Source organism: Lissotriton helveticus, chromosome 1_1, assembly GCF_964261635.1.
Source record: "Lissotriton helveticus chromosome 1_1, aLisHel1.1, whole genome shotgun sequence".
NCBI lineage: Eukaryota > Metazoa > Chordata > Amphibia > Caudata > Salamandridae > Lissotriton > Lissotriton helveticus.
The window spans coordinates 410,419,363-410,435,074 of NC_136057.1; positions in this window are offsets into that span (position 1 = coordinate 410,419,363).

Genomic DNA, 15,712 nt, shown 5'->3' on the forward strand with positions numbered 1-15,712 from the left:
TGCGTCATAGCTAATGCTAAACGCTGCCTTTCTATTGCAAAGGGGGATTTGTAATCCCTCCTTGTTACCGCTCTGTCCATTTTTAGCCCAGCCCACCCATCCTGGATGCTTTACTTGTAAGGGATACTGTCTCCTTTAATTAGTGGGAGAGAACTTTCTTTTTGTAATTCCGGCTGTGAAGCGCGATGGTCGAGTTGTATGTGGACAGCGCGCTTCGTTTACTTATTTATTTTTTTACTACCTTTCGGAGCGATTATCATTTTCAGCGCGCTCCACTTCGGCCGCGCATGTTTATTTACTTAAATGCTTGTTTATAATTTTGAACACCCCTGTGAGGGGAGAGTTCAATGGACGGGCTCTGACGGAGCAAGGAGACCGAGAGCTTTCCAAGTCACAAAAGGTAAGCGCCCTGCACTGAAACACATGATCCCAAGTTTCTGACTGACACTGACTCCTGCAGCAGCTTACGTCTGGACACCTGGGGGAGGGGCCGGAGGCAGGGCCACAGTGCCTTGGACTGCAAGAATGGAGCTGTTTATGGGTAACTTTTGGAGATTTTGACTCTAGAATGGCAAGTCCTTGTTGACGCAGTTGTTGGGCACTTGGGAAGCTGTGAGTCCAAAGAGTACGCATGGTTCCGCTGGAGTATGCGTCCTGCTGGGAGGCCCACCTCCTTTCCACATTTGCGTATTCAAAACTCTCACACCTGGTCCGTTTGGTGCATGTTCAAAGCCGGGCTCTGTGTGTGAGGGAGCCATGGGGAAGAGCAGAGGGCGGGGTCTGCATGCAGGGCTATATGGGGGGGCCTTTCGGCTCTTCCCGCCCCCAAGCTGCCCCAGCAGGACACATGGCCGGGTGGTATCCTGCACTCGCACACCCTCGTCCCCGCCCTGCACACTGGATTATCACCTCCCTCCGACTGGAAAGCTGTACTTCAGGCAGACACACTTTCCACTTGCACATATCACACAGCAGAGCTAGCCCTCAGACAACACGCCACACAGTGCGAGGTCCGGACCAGCAATGTTGTCAGCATTACCTTTCACAAATCCTACAGTCTCGGGCATCAGCACAGATATCCCACCTGGAGGCACACATCACGCAGTAGGAGCCATCCCCATCATTCAATCTTAGGTCTAGGGGAGCAGAGCTATCATGATAGGTTTAACACATTTTATAGTCTCATGCCTCAGACAGCAAAGATATCCCCAGGGAGGCACACATCACACATTCTTGTTCACAGCAAAGCTATCCCTCTGACATGTCACACAATGTGAGGTGGAGGCAGCAGAGCTGTCACCATACTTTTCACAAATCAGACAACACGGACATCCCACTGATACATATCACGCAGTCTTCACAGCTGAGCTATCTTTCGGACTGACATGTTTAGTGTCTCTATACTTAAAGAGAGATAGACTTCACTTGACCATCACAAAGGCTCAAACCTCAAAAAAGAGCTACTTTGAAGAGTACTTAGGGCCAGATGTAGGTATCCAAATACCGGTCGGTAACGGCCAAAAATACCGATTTTCGGCCGTTACCGACCGGTATTTGGATACTGAGATGTAGGGCATTAAAAAATACAGATTCGTAATTTTACCAAATCGGTAATTTTACTGAATCGGTAAATTTACCGAATCGGTAAAATTATCGAATCTCTATTTTGAAATGTAGGTAGCACTGTAAACAGTGCTACAGGGCTTTAAGGATTTGTTATTTACCACCAACTATTAGTTGGTGGTAAATAACGAATTCCTATGTAAATGCAAATATTTGCATTTACACCTGTGCCATGTGACAGACATACATGCCCTTAGGGCATGTATGTGTGGCACATGGCACACAAGCACTAATCAGGGGTGCAACAGGGTGTCAAAGTGACACCCTGCCACCCTTGACTTTTTCGGTATTTACCGAATCAGTAATTACTGATTCGGTAATTGATATTCATTCCTATGGGCCTCCAGGAATGAATGGCAAATACCGAATTGGTAATTACCGATTCGGTAAATACCGAATCTTACCGATTCGGTATTTTTTACCGAATTATTATCTACATCCCAAATACCGATTCTGAAATACCGAATCGGTAAAATTCGGTATTTTAGAATCGGTATTTTCGGATTACCTACATCTAGCCCATAGTTATTAGATGCCTCTGAGAGCGGAGCTATCTGATAGGTAGGTAATACACATCTCACGTGCCAGACAGCAGAGCTAATCCTTACAGTACCTATCTTATGAGCTCACACTTCTAACAGCCGAGTAGGCTGCCACCTGACATCACTGGTTTTGGTGGCACAATGGGAGAGGTGTGTTGGTGCAGTGTGTGCACTCTCTAAACAGCAGAGCTATCTCTCATGTGCGCAGGTTACACCGACCGTACAGCCAACATTCTGGCTTCTTGTCTTACAGCCTCACTCCAAGATACTCTGTGTTTTCAAGGCGGGCGCAGTTTTGGGATTGAATGTCTGCGCATCACTGGGAGGGGTCATTAAAGGTCAAACCATTCTCTTTGACAAAGGTGTCACCTTTATGTTTTTTTTTCATTTTTAATTGTATTCAATCAATCAAAGTTAATTGTTTGGTTAATTAAAACCGTAACAATGTTACTAAAGAACACACCAAGAAATCTATAAACACACTTCAGACCTCAACCAAGACTTACACACTCGATTCTCCCTCTTACACTACTTCCTCACCACCCCCACCTCACACACTGTGGCCATGTGTTTATTTGCTGCATTGCTTACCTTCAGATGTACCCGCCCCTTACCCGTACTTTCACCACCCTAGTCATCAATGAAATTGTTAATGTTGGGTTTTGTTTCAGACAAATCTGTAAATAATCCTTACTTTTGCATGAGAGGCCAGTATTGGTGCACTGTGTGAGAAGCTGATACTGGTGTATGAGGGGCCAGTATTGGTGCACAGTGTGAGAAGCAGATTCTGATGTATGAGGGACCAGTATTGGTGCACAGTTGACACTGGGTTTGCATGAGGGGCCCTATGGTGCACAGTGCGAGAAGCTGCTACTGTTCGAGAGTGTGAGAAGTCACCGGTGGGCAGTGAGGGAGTGCAATAGTCAGCATTGTGAGAAGCTGCCATTGACAGCTTAAGGAGAAGGTACCTGTGGACAGTGAGTTTCTGGAGCTGGTGTGAGAAGCTAGCACAAGTGATTAGTGTGAGGAACCAGCATTGATGGGCATTGTGGGAACTAACAGTTGTGGGTTTTATAGTGTGCCTGCATTGATTGGTAGAATAAAACGCTATCCCTGGTGTACAGTGCAAGCAGCAGTCATTAATGAACATTCTGAGGAGCTGTCATTAGTTGGTAGTGAGAAGCTGGCACTGGTAAAGAGTGAGATGTTGTCTCAAGCGGCTTTCTGAGAAGATTGTACAGTGGGTAGGTAGTGTGACAAACTGGCACTGGCATCTGCTTGTTTCTCTCCCCCCTTACTTCCTCTTCCCCCCATACTACCACACTACTAAAGGGGAGACGTACCCGACAAATCTGCAGTGTGGGAGGCGGGAGCTGTGCAGTGATCAGACAATGCAATTGCCAAAGGAGGAGTGAACAGCGGGGAACGAAAGTTATGCAGTACCGGGGGATTTTCAAAAATGAAATAAATCTTTGAAAAAAGTGTGGCTTATGCAGTGCAACTAGGAAACAAATGCAAGTCTAGAAATTAGGTAATCGCCCCTTGCCTACTAAAAATGAATGTGTACTTTAATTTACTAAGTACTATTGAACTAGTGGCTCAGTGGTGCTGGACGACAAATCTTGATACACTCAATAACACATAGCTAAAATACAATACCAATAGCAACGCCAAACTCTCTAACTTAAACAAATGTGAGATCTATTGCATTTCCAATGCTTGTTATCCTGTTATCCTGTTATCCTGTGCACTAGCAGCTGACCTGAGAATTCCCTAGGTCCAGTTGTGACAGAATTCCCATCAAAACTCAACCCTCTTTTTCAACACTCCCATGCTGCATATCTCCCAGTGTCCCTCAATAAAAATGGCAAAAGCCAGTCTCGTCTCTCAGGGTCTGTGCATCCTGTGCCAGATCTAACTCTATGGAAAGGAGGGCTCCCTCCCTCTCATTGTACTAGAAAGAGTATCCCTTGCTGCAGAGGGAAGGGGAGGTGCAATACGACTGTTCCTATTGGAGTATAACCAAGACTGATTTGCATATGGCTGGTGTCTCTCTGGTGTGGCATAGTGGGCCAAAGCGATGGTTTTGAATTAAACCCCAGGTGATCATCTTTCGCTGGGATCAATTCAAGCATTCCTTAAATATCTTTGATTATAAACAAACAATAATCTGGCACTCCACTCACTAATACATATATTATAAATGACACATTTTCAAAAACAAATAAGCAGGTCGTTCTATAACTTCTTTATTCAAAATTCTTCTTTACAAATGAAACGAAGTAGCCAACACGTTTCGTCCATACAGACTTCTTCAGGGCAAATGTGTTCTTGTAGTGTCCCTTTCAGATCTTTAAATGAGACTTTTCGAACGAAAAAAAAAAAATAGAGATTGCGGTGTATCAATCGCTTACAAAAATGTCCTAAGTTTGAATGATATAGTATCAAATTCCGAGCACTATAGCGGTAAATTCAATGTCATCATCCATCAGTGATAAAGGTATGGTATTTAGACCTATCGTAACTTGTAAAACGCAAAATACTGCCAGGACGTTTGTAGCAAAGGACCGAAATGGTGTCGCTTTACAAGTTACGATAGGTCTAAATACCATACCTTTATCACTGATGGATGATGACATTGAAGTTGTTTATAATTGTTTCTTTGGAGTGTTCCATAGGGGACGTAGGGGTATTGCGTCTCATGTCCTTGGCACCCAAACAAATTGCCTTAACCCAATTAGGTATTATTATCTTTAATCTCTTTGATGCTTGTTGTAGTAGATGCACTAATTGCTCACCGTGCCACGGGGCTCAAACTATTACTCTCTTATGAGTACTGCATAGGGGTAAACCAGTCTGGGGTGCTTGTGTTTCCATGCGGGTGTGGATGGGGGGGGGCTGGCCTGGTAATTTGGTTTAGACTATTCCTACTGGAACAGGGGTGGGACTGATTTGTAAATGGCTGTCTAAAGTAACAAAGTGGTTTAAAACAACAGCCTGAAATACAGCCCAAGCATTTGCCAGAGTCAGTGATTAGTTTAGGCATTCCTTCCACCTCTATGTTATTTATTGCAAATAACTAGCATCCGTTGACAAACGCATGGAGGAACATCTAAGTAAATTAAATTGTCTACCTTCAATATAAACCTATACAATTAGGTAGAACATTCTTTAGTCACTAAGGGGGCTAAGAGTCACATAAAGAGGATGAAAGAAAGAGCAACAGAGATGCATTTGGGGATTAAGAGCCCAATGTACGACTGTTTTTTGCAGTCGCAGTTGTGGCATTTTGCCCTTTTCCGACCGCAAAAAGCGGTAACACAATGTACCAACCCTAATTTGCGAGTCGCTAATGTAATAGCGACTCGCAAAATAGGGTTAGCGACTCACTATTAGGAAGGGGTGTTCCAAGGGTGTCCCTTCCTAATAGCGACTCTGAACCCTGTGTAAGAATGTTTTGCGACCTCATTTGCGGTCGTAAAATACTCAAATGGTTTACCACCCTCTAAAAGAGGGTGATAAACCATTCACGAAAGGAAAGGGGACCCCTTCCCCTTTGTGAATGGGTGTGCAAACATTTTTTAGGAGCAGGCAGTTGTCCCAGGGACCACTACCTGGCCTTAGAAAATGAAACAAAAACGTTTAATGTATTTTTTTTTTAAATAATTCCCATTTTCCTTTGAGGAAAGTGTGCTGCATTTAAATAAGAAACTTCTTTATTTACAAAGCAGTCCCAGACATGGAGGTCTGCTGAATCCAGCAGGCCACCATCCCTACGAGTGCCAGCCTTTCCCAATGAGGTCGCAAATTGCGACAGCCTCATTAATATGCATGAGGGATGCAATTTGCGACCCCATTGGGAATCGTAAACAGTGTCTCTGGCACTGTTGTACATTGATGCTTTCGACTCGCAGTTTAATGCAATTTGCGAGTCGCAAACATTAATGGTCGTACATCTGGCACAAAGTCATTCTTTGAAGGTGGACCTTGACAATGTCAGTTTTAAAATCGTTTTAGAAAGAGAGCATGTAAGGACTAACCGATGTTGTTGCAGGGGATCTGCGGAGTCACAGAACTATTCTTGGGATCATAGAACCTTAGTAGGCAAGGTCTGAGTCATTCAACCACCTTAGTACCCATGAGCCAGAGGCTAGCTATAGTGTCTCACTTACCCTTCTACTCACACACAGAGGAACAAGTAATTAAATGTCTCCGAACAAAACACTCCTGAATCTCTTAGAAATCACGGAGACAGGACGCACCCTTTTGCTCTCGCACTCATACCTGTCCACAATAGGATCTGACAGAGACACGAGAAAAGATTAAAATATTTATTTTAACTATTGTGCTCTAGTATGCAGTATACATGCCACAATAAGTAAGAAGATGCCTAAAACAAATTCGGTCAGCATATTAAGTAATCCATGAATCATAAAAGGAGCTGTGATAATATTTGACAGTGTAGACTAATTCCCCTACCCTCTACAGAAGCAAAGTGATTATATATTAAAAGATCTCTTGGTATTTGCTAACATAAGGAAAACGACAATGGGCCTGCATGGGACTTATGACACTGTTATCAGATAGGCGATTTATAATAAGCAGCAATGAGCATTGCAAAAGGAAACTCGGAGTAATTAATTATAAGTCTGAAGTGTTCAATCCTTAACATACTTCGGATAGTGGCATGAAAACATGTATGGTATGAAGGTACACTGATAACAGTGTCTATGTACTCCAGAAGTGGAGGAGAAAACAGTGGAAGGGAAAGCTATGAGGTTTCTTCTGCCTGTTACTCAACCTATATCTGTATGATTTAATGGGTAGCAAAACTGTTGGGTATGACCGAGTAGGAAATCCAGTGTATAGGAACTGCTATAGATGTGAAGCGTGGATTGTGGTTTGGTTATGAAGTCATGGGAGATATTGACGTATGTTTTTTCCATGAAGCTTTGTATTAGCGAAGTATATGTCAAGAGTCTTCCAAACAGAGATCTTGGAAGATTTCCATGGCATTGCAATAATGGGACATTGGCATTATTTCTTATGAATAAGAGCCATTCCTGCCAAGTTGAACAAAAGATTTTACCTGTATCTTTCCAGTTATTAATCGAGCATGAGTCCTGGTAGAAATTTATCTTCTTCATTCCTAATGTATGGGTCAAACCATGATTATGTAGGTGAAATCTTTAACTGTTTAAGAAATTGGGTTATTAGTTGACTGGGGTAGAAGCCCCACACAAATAATAAACAGAATCCTAGTCAGAGTGAACAACAAAAAGTCACTAAATAAACCTTTGCTTAACCCTCTGGTAGCTTGGCACAAACGCAGTCAGGCTTAACTTAGAGCCAATGTGTAAAGTATTTCTGCAAAACTCAAACGGTAATAAAATGAAAACATAATATATGACAAATCCCAAACCAATTTAGAAAAATAGTGTAAAATGTAATAATAAAAATGCATTATGCAGCACACATAGAAAGAGCAAAATGCCACTAGTGATTGTTCATGTGCAGGAAGGGACACCTTCCTGCACATAAACAATCATTAAATAATGACAAGTTGCAACTTCTATGTGTGCTGCACAAATCAGCACACATAGAAGTTACAAATTGCCATTATTGATTGTTTATGTGCAGGAAAGGACACCTTCCTGCACATGAACAATCATTCCCTGCAACAGAGACACCCTTACACTGTGGTGAAAGGCTGCCTGTGTTGGCTAGGTTTAGTGCCAGTGCTAGGGGAAACGCAGGGGTGCATTGCATTCTTTTGATAGAGGGTAAGAATAAAGCTAGATACAAGTTATTCAATTACTCTTGGTGATTCAATACAGGCTATGCATTCAATAACATAAATGTCTCTGAAGGTGCAAAACAGAAAATATATATCCACAAACATAACAAAAGTGGTTTCTATTTTTCAAACATCTTTTTTTATCATTTATATGTTTTAATCTAAATCTGGCTTAAATTTCATATTTGTATGAGTCAATTTTCGGAATGATTCATTTGATAAGTTAGTTTAGTCAAAGTTAAATGATTGTTGATTTATCTATACAGTGTAATAATGCACAAACATAGAACATACATAGAGAAACGTATAATTTGGAAACAGACAATTATTTAAAATTACATAATTCTGTAAAACATGACAACATAAGAGACGGAGAAGGTAAATTGTAACAGGATTTCCAAGGCAGGAGGTAGATAAGAACACTACGCACGTTTCGGCTGTATTGCCTTCATCAGGAAAAACCGTCTCAACTTTCTCTGTTGTGGGTGTGGGCAAAGGCTCTCTATTTAATATTAGGTGCTCCTGCATAGACAGCATATTATCTATGTAGCAAATAAGTTGAAGAGTATTGATCATGTATACAAAAGTTTGGAGTTGTCTCTGTCATTATCTATCCGAATTTGGACCATATGCATTTTGCCATTGGTTAGATACTCATGTCCGGTTTATGCAGGCAGAGGTGTCTTAAGGACAGTGCGGATCACTGTTTGCAATATATGTGTAAAGGACAGATTTGCATGATATGTTAGCGTATTGCATTTTTGCTCCTTGTCAGGTGTTGATGTGTTCAATAAAGAAGGAATAAAATTATATTACTGGTCCCTGGTATTCAGTAAAGGACGTATGGCATGAAATGCAAGTATCTCCTCTTGTCCGCTGTATGTTGGGAACCCGGGAAAGTGTGAAATGTAATAATAAAAATGCATTATGCAGCACACATAGAATAGCAAAACGCCACTAGTGATTGTTCATGTGCAGGAAGGTGTCCCTTCCTGCACATAAACAATCATTGAATGAGCCTTAAGAAGTACCCGACCCCCTTTGAGCCCTTAAAACTACCTGACCCCCCTGAGCACAAAAACTTCCCGACCCCCGTAGCCCTAAAACTAACCTGAGCCCCCCAGCCCTAAAAAGTACCAAACCCCACTTGAGCACTTAAAGCTACCCCATCCCCTCCCTGAGCCCTAAAAGCAACACGACCCCCCTAGCCCTAAAAACAACCCCACTCCCCAGCCCTGAAAACAACCCCAACCCCCAACCCTGAGCCCTAAAAACGACCCCAACCCTTAAAAACTACCCTCCACACCTCCAAAACCCAGCCCCAGCCCGTCTTTCCAGTTTGTGTCCTCTGACGATCCTTCCTCTTCCACGGCCCGCCCATCTCAGCATCTAGATAGCGCATTGCCTTAACCACGCATATGCGTGGTTAAGGCATATACAAGTTTAAGGCAAGCATGGTTCCGCTTGTGAGGAAACGGCATGCGTGGCTCAGCCTGCATTGTTAAGGCTGTTTCCCCTTCACTGCTACTTCTAAGTAATCAGCCAGTTGTATGATTGCTTATGCATAAGCAGACATCCTCACTGCTGCATCTAAGAAAGCAATGAGCTTCACGGTTGCATGTATGTAGGCAGTCATCTTCACTGTTGTTACATGAAATGAAGCTGTTAGCTTCTCTGCTGCATATAAGTAAGGAGTCAGCTTTACTGTATCACCTAGGTAAGCAGTCAGCTTTACTGTTACGGGTAAGGAAGCAGTCAACTTCACAGCTACATGTAAGCAGTAAGCTTCACTGTTGCATCTAAGTATGAAATCAGAATCACTGTTAGATGTGCGCAACCCATCAGTTTTGCCACTCACCTTCACTCTTCTTAGTAGTTGGATCACAAGGTTAGAATGGTCCAGGCAGAACTTTTTGTTACTCGGTCTACTGCTTGTGACTTTGTATAGCTGATGTGCGCTGTCAATATCCGCAGAGGTCTAGTAGGAGTGTGTGTTGCCATTTAAATCTTTAAATCGTTGCACTGTGTGTACTAGTGTACATGCCTAATCATGTTTGCATGTCATTGTTTTTTCAAGACACTGTACACTTGAGCAATTACAATGGAGTTCATTAATCTTGCCTTTCGCTTTTCATGCTTTAGTATGTATCTTTCAAGAAATGGACTACTTGTCAAGATACATCTGGATCCATCACATGTCTTTGAACTGCCAAAACAGTGAAGGCCCCATGTGGCTCAATCTTATTGGTAGACCTGTAAGTCTTAGGGTGGTCTTCACCCAAACGTTTTTGCATTCCTTCTCCATTTTTACCGATCTTGTTTTTGCTGGCCTTGGGACCCTGCACACTTTACCTCTGCTAACCAGTTCGAAATTGCTTGAGCTCTTTCCCCTAAACATGGTAACAATGGCTTAATACCCAATTGGCATATCTAATTTACTTATAAGTCCCTAGTAACGTGGCACTACGTATGCCCAGGGCATGTAAATTAAATGAAACTAGTGGGCCTGCAGCACTGATTGTGCCACCCACTTTTTTTTTTGTATTAACATTTTGTGCAACATGCAGTTAAATTACAAACATCATGGAGTGAAAATGTGGCACATATGGAAGACAGAGTATATAGGCTGCAACACCATACATCAATGACGCACTCATCAAATAAGTACATTCCAGTGGATACAGTAGCATTTGTGCTCCCACTCACGCGGAAAAAGCATTGTGCTTGAAGCTTCCAAAGCATGGAACTTACTTCCTCTCTGTATAAAAAACAGCGCCTAGCCTCCTTGCTTTTAGGAAAGCTATAAAAACATGGGGGCATATTATCAAGGGGGTTTATCTCCGCTTTTTTGGCTTTAAAAGCCAAGAAAGCGGAGATAAAATTATCTCCCTATTACCAAGCTGTCGCTAACACCTGTTAGCGACAGCTAATAGGAGATAGCGACCATCTTGGGCCCCGCTTTGCATGTCAGTGATATTTATCACTAATGACATGCAAAGTGGGCGTGCCAAGATGTTAGTGACTGGAAAAAGTCGCTAACATCGCTATCTCCTATTACCAACTTTTGGAGATATTCGCGCTAAGCGCGAATATCTCCAAAAGCTAACACCTGCCCTGAGCAGTTCTTAGCCATGTTATCCAATGGGAGGTGGATAACATGGCTAAGAGCATTTGCTCGATAATGCATGAATATCGCGGACTTTTCAGCGATATTTATGCATTGCAGCCGTTTTTTATCGCATTTGCGATAAACCTTGCTAATAGCAAGGTTTATCTGCGATAAAAATCGCCGATTTGCGGCGATAATGTTTGTCTCTAAACAAGTTAGAGACAAAAATTATCTCTATTGGTTGGTAATATGCCCCATGGTTATTCAGGACTTACCACTTTCTGTTGTCCCTTCCTGACAATTACCAGTAGTAATGCGCTATATAAATCCAGATAACTTAACATAAAATTGGGATTCCCATGCATAAACATATATTCCCATTCAATGGAATTGAAGGCCTTGGCTGTGTATAGTAGAACTGCCACTGCCTCTAGCGAGGGGTTTAATTGATGCAATTATGCAAATATCATGCGCAAACTATGGGGCAGATTTACAAGCCCCTTGCGCCTCATTTACACCGCCGCTGCGTCACTTTTGTGACGCAGCGGCAGCACAAATCCTGCGCCATGGTGCGGGGTACTTACAACGTGACGCATCTGGCAGATGCGTCACGTGGTAAAACCCTGCGCCACATGTAGGCGTTCCCGCGCGGGGGGGGGGCGTTCCGGCGCAGGATCGCCTCCTAAAAGTGGCTGAGTAAAATCTACAAGATTTCACTCAGTCACTTTTAGGCCCATGCTGCGTCAAAACCCTGCGCCTGCTTGAAGCAGGCGTAAGGATTGACGCAGCATTAACAAGATAGGGCCCCCCATAGCATTGCTGGAGCTGTGTCGCGTTTGCGACGCAACTCCAGCAATGCACTGCTTTTACGGCACAGATGCGTCACGCATCTTTGCCGTTTTTGCCCCATGGTGCACCGCATTGTAAATGCGGCACATTCATGGTGGCGTAGCAGCAGCGCACAATAAGTGGTGCATCCCTGCTAATATGCAGGGATGCGCCACTTATTGTAAATCTGCCCCACAGTGTTGTGGAGCGGGCCCGAAAAAAATTTAGATTGATCTGGCAGCACTAAGCTGGGGAGAAGTAGCTGTGATCTGGTTGCTAATATTTAAGCTAGGATTTTTACATCTGTGTTAATTAAAGAGAGGGTTCGGTAAGACTCACAGAAATCTGACGCCTTATCGGTTTTAGTAGTGCAATGATTAGTGCTTCCCTGAGGGAGTGTGTTAATATTCATTTATTGTACGCATCTTCATATAGCACATGGAGATGTGGTGCAAGGATATAGACAATGGGCCTTATTTATAAGGCCTTGCATCACTTTTACACTGAGTCACTTTTGTGACGCATCAGCAGTGTAAAAAATGTGCAATGTTGCGTCATATTTACAAAGTGACGCATCTATGTAGATGCGTCACTTTGTAAACCCCTGCGCCACATTATACCTGCACCAGGTATAGTGTATGCAGGGGGGGGCGTTCCGACATAAGAAAGGGTCGTAGTAGTGATGCAGTGAAATCTATGAGATTTCACTGTGCCATTTCTAGGACGCAAATGCATCAATATCTTACGTCTGCCTCATGGCAGGCGTAAGACTGACGCAGGCACATTTCACATGGGACTTGCCCATGTGTGATGACCCATTGCTGGAATTGCGTCACTTTTGTGACACACTCCAGCCATGCATCATTTTTGCGCCTACAGATACGTCAGAAATACTGACGTATCTGTAACTCTTTACGTGATGATGCATTATACTTCAAATATGACGCATCATTGGTGTCGCAAGGAAGGCGCAATGAAAAGTGACTCATCGCTGTTTTCTCGCAGTGATCAGTCACTTTTCATAAATGAGGCCTAATATTTTTATAAAATCCACTTGTCAAGTTATCCAGACCTGGTGCTTTACCATTGGACGGTGTAGTTATGGCTTCCTTTATTTTTCCCACTGTAATAGGTTGAGACAGGTATTTCCACTGGCCAGCTGACAGCCACCCCTAGGGCAATGTCATCTAGACAGTCTACTATGTCACCTGCTGAAGCAGTGTCGCACATGCTAAAGAGTGCGTGTAGAAGTGAGTGACGCTTGCCAAGATGGCGGGTGTATAATAGTGATCTGCACCATCAGGGGATGTAGTCTTAACAATGTGCGCATGGGCCCAAGGTGTCTTCAGTTTAGAAGCTAGGCAGTGCCCCAGGCGTCCCCCTCCCCATATGACCTTGCCACATAGTCCCTGGACATATAAAGTTTTTCTTGGTTGGCCGTGTCATTAAAATTGGTGATCTGGTTACGTATAGCGGCAACAGTGACGACGATTCATATTCCCACTTGTAAGTACGCAGCATCTGTTCTATGGTCTGCATTTGCATGCATAATGCATTCAGTGTGCCGGCCTGTGTACTGATACAGACCCCCCCATCATGATCTTAATGGCCTCCCACAGCGTGCCTACACTTTCCACAGAGCCAACATTATCAGTGAAGTATGCATTGATAGGTGAGTTCAACTCCTCTCGAAACACTGGACCACTGGGTCCAAGAGCACTGTTTCTTGAACTCGCCATATGAACTGTATAGAGGTATGGGTAGGGATCTTCAATGAGAGGCAGACTGGTGCATGATCCGATAAGTTCTTAGGCAAGTGTGTTATGTCAGATACCTTCATTGTGCAACTTATACCGCGCAGACTAAACCCGAAGGTATCAAGGCGCCTACCAAAAGAGATCAAAATTGCAGGGCACAACTACAAGTACGCTTGTACATAGAGACGTGTTTTAAGGGCAGATCTAAATGTCTGTAGGGAGGGGAGGGACCTTAATTCAAGCGGAAGAGCGTTCCACCACTTTGGAGCCAGATAGGAAAAAGCCTTCCCACCCCATCTGGTTTTCCGAATCCGCGGAACACAGAGAAGAAGTCGGGTTGAGGAGCGGAGGTTCCTGCCAGGATTATAATGAGACAGGATGGATCCAATACCTGTAGGGCTACTTTTCGCCAAAGCTTTATATACCATACACATGGATTTAAAGACTATCCGCTCCTCCATCGGAAGCCAATGAAGCTGCTTCCTGGCCAAAGTGGCCGAGGCACGACGAGGTAGATCAAGGACAAATCTGGCCGCCGCATTCTGGACTACCTGCAAGTGCTGCAGCTGGCTTTTATTCAATCCTGCGTACAGCGCATTGCAATAGTCCAAGCGGGAGCCCAGGAGGGCAACAGCAAGTTGCCTCCTTGCCTGCAAAGAGAGGTAGTGCCTAATTTTCCTTAGTATGTGGATGATACCCCAACAGGTAGATATAGTCCTATTAACCTGTTGGCACATACCAAGGATGGGATCAATCATGACCCCAAGATTTTTAGCCAAAGAGGTGGGATTAGGGCAGGCACCCAGTGAGTCAGGCCACCACTCCATTGACCAGATCTCTTCCTTTCCTCCAAACACCATCACCTCAGTCTTCTCCCCATTTAATTTCAGTGAATTGTGAATCATCCACTGGCTGACTGCCTCCATACAAGATCTAAAATTGGAGGCTGTCAGTTTAGTTGACTGGGAGAGAGAGACGAGGATCTGGGTATCATCCGCATAGGAAACTACCTCCATCCCAAAAGATCTAATTAGTCTGGCAAGGGGGGTCACCTAGATATTAAAAAGGGTGGGACTAAGCGCCGACCCCTGAGGGACCCCACATTGCACAGACAGGGATGGAGATAGGAATTTACCCAGCATTACCCTCTGCTCTCTATGATCGAGAAAAGAGGAAAGGAGCCCCAGGGCTGCCCCCTGAACCCCAATCTCACCCAATCGAGATGTTAATACTAGGGGAGAAAGGGTATCGAAGGCAGCCGTGAGGTCCAGAAGGATTAGGAGGTCATCCCGGGTTGTAAACCAATACTCCAAGCAGAACAGAAGAGGTGAATGTGCCCTCACGCTGAGTGGGGTGGTGGAGTCCCCAGAGGTCTACCATCATATGTTCCACCATCCCAGTCCTGAGAATTTCAGTAGAGTGTTTGCCATGCCAGTCCATCGATGTCGACCAACCGAGCACTGGGGCCTAAGTATGCATTCTGCTCCCCTCCCCATATAATGGTAGCAGTGGCGTAACGAAAGTTTAAGGGCCCCCCTGCAATGTACCTGGAGGGGCCCGCTCCAGATTTAATCCGGAGCCCTCAGGCCTGTGTATTGTGCTGAGGGGGCCCCCTGCAGCTCAGGGGCCCTCCCACACCACAGGGGATGCGGGGGCCTGTGTTACACCCCTGATTGGTAGTCATTGTTAGTTTGAAAAGCTGGTTTCAGAAAGCTATGTAAAAGGCAATGTCATCAACATTTGACCCATATTTGTTAACTGAAGTGGCAGGGGTGCTGCAGAGTACTCCTTGTGCAATCACGTATCCTCCTTCATCATCCGGTAGGGTGTGTGTAAGGTGAAAGAAGACCCCTTTTTAACTAGGGTCATCACACCTCTTAATAGGAGATGTAGGAGGTGTCTATTCTGTGCCCAGTGTGGGTTCAACATGCTGTGTCAAATGTGTTTATTGTAGAAACACAATGTGAATGTTGTGGCGATCTACATAGGCTAGCACTTGCTGTGTTTTTTGTAGGTTGTGAGACCTCGCACATTCCTGAGTCCAGTTTTGGGGTAA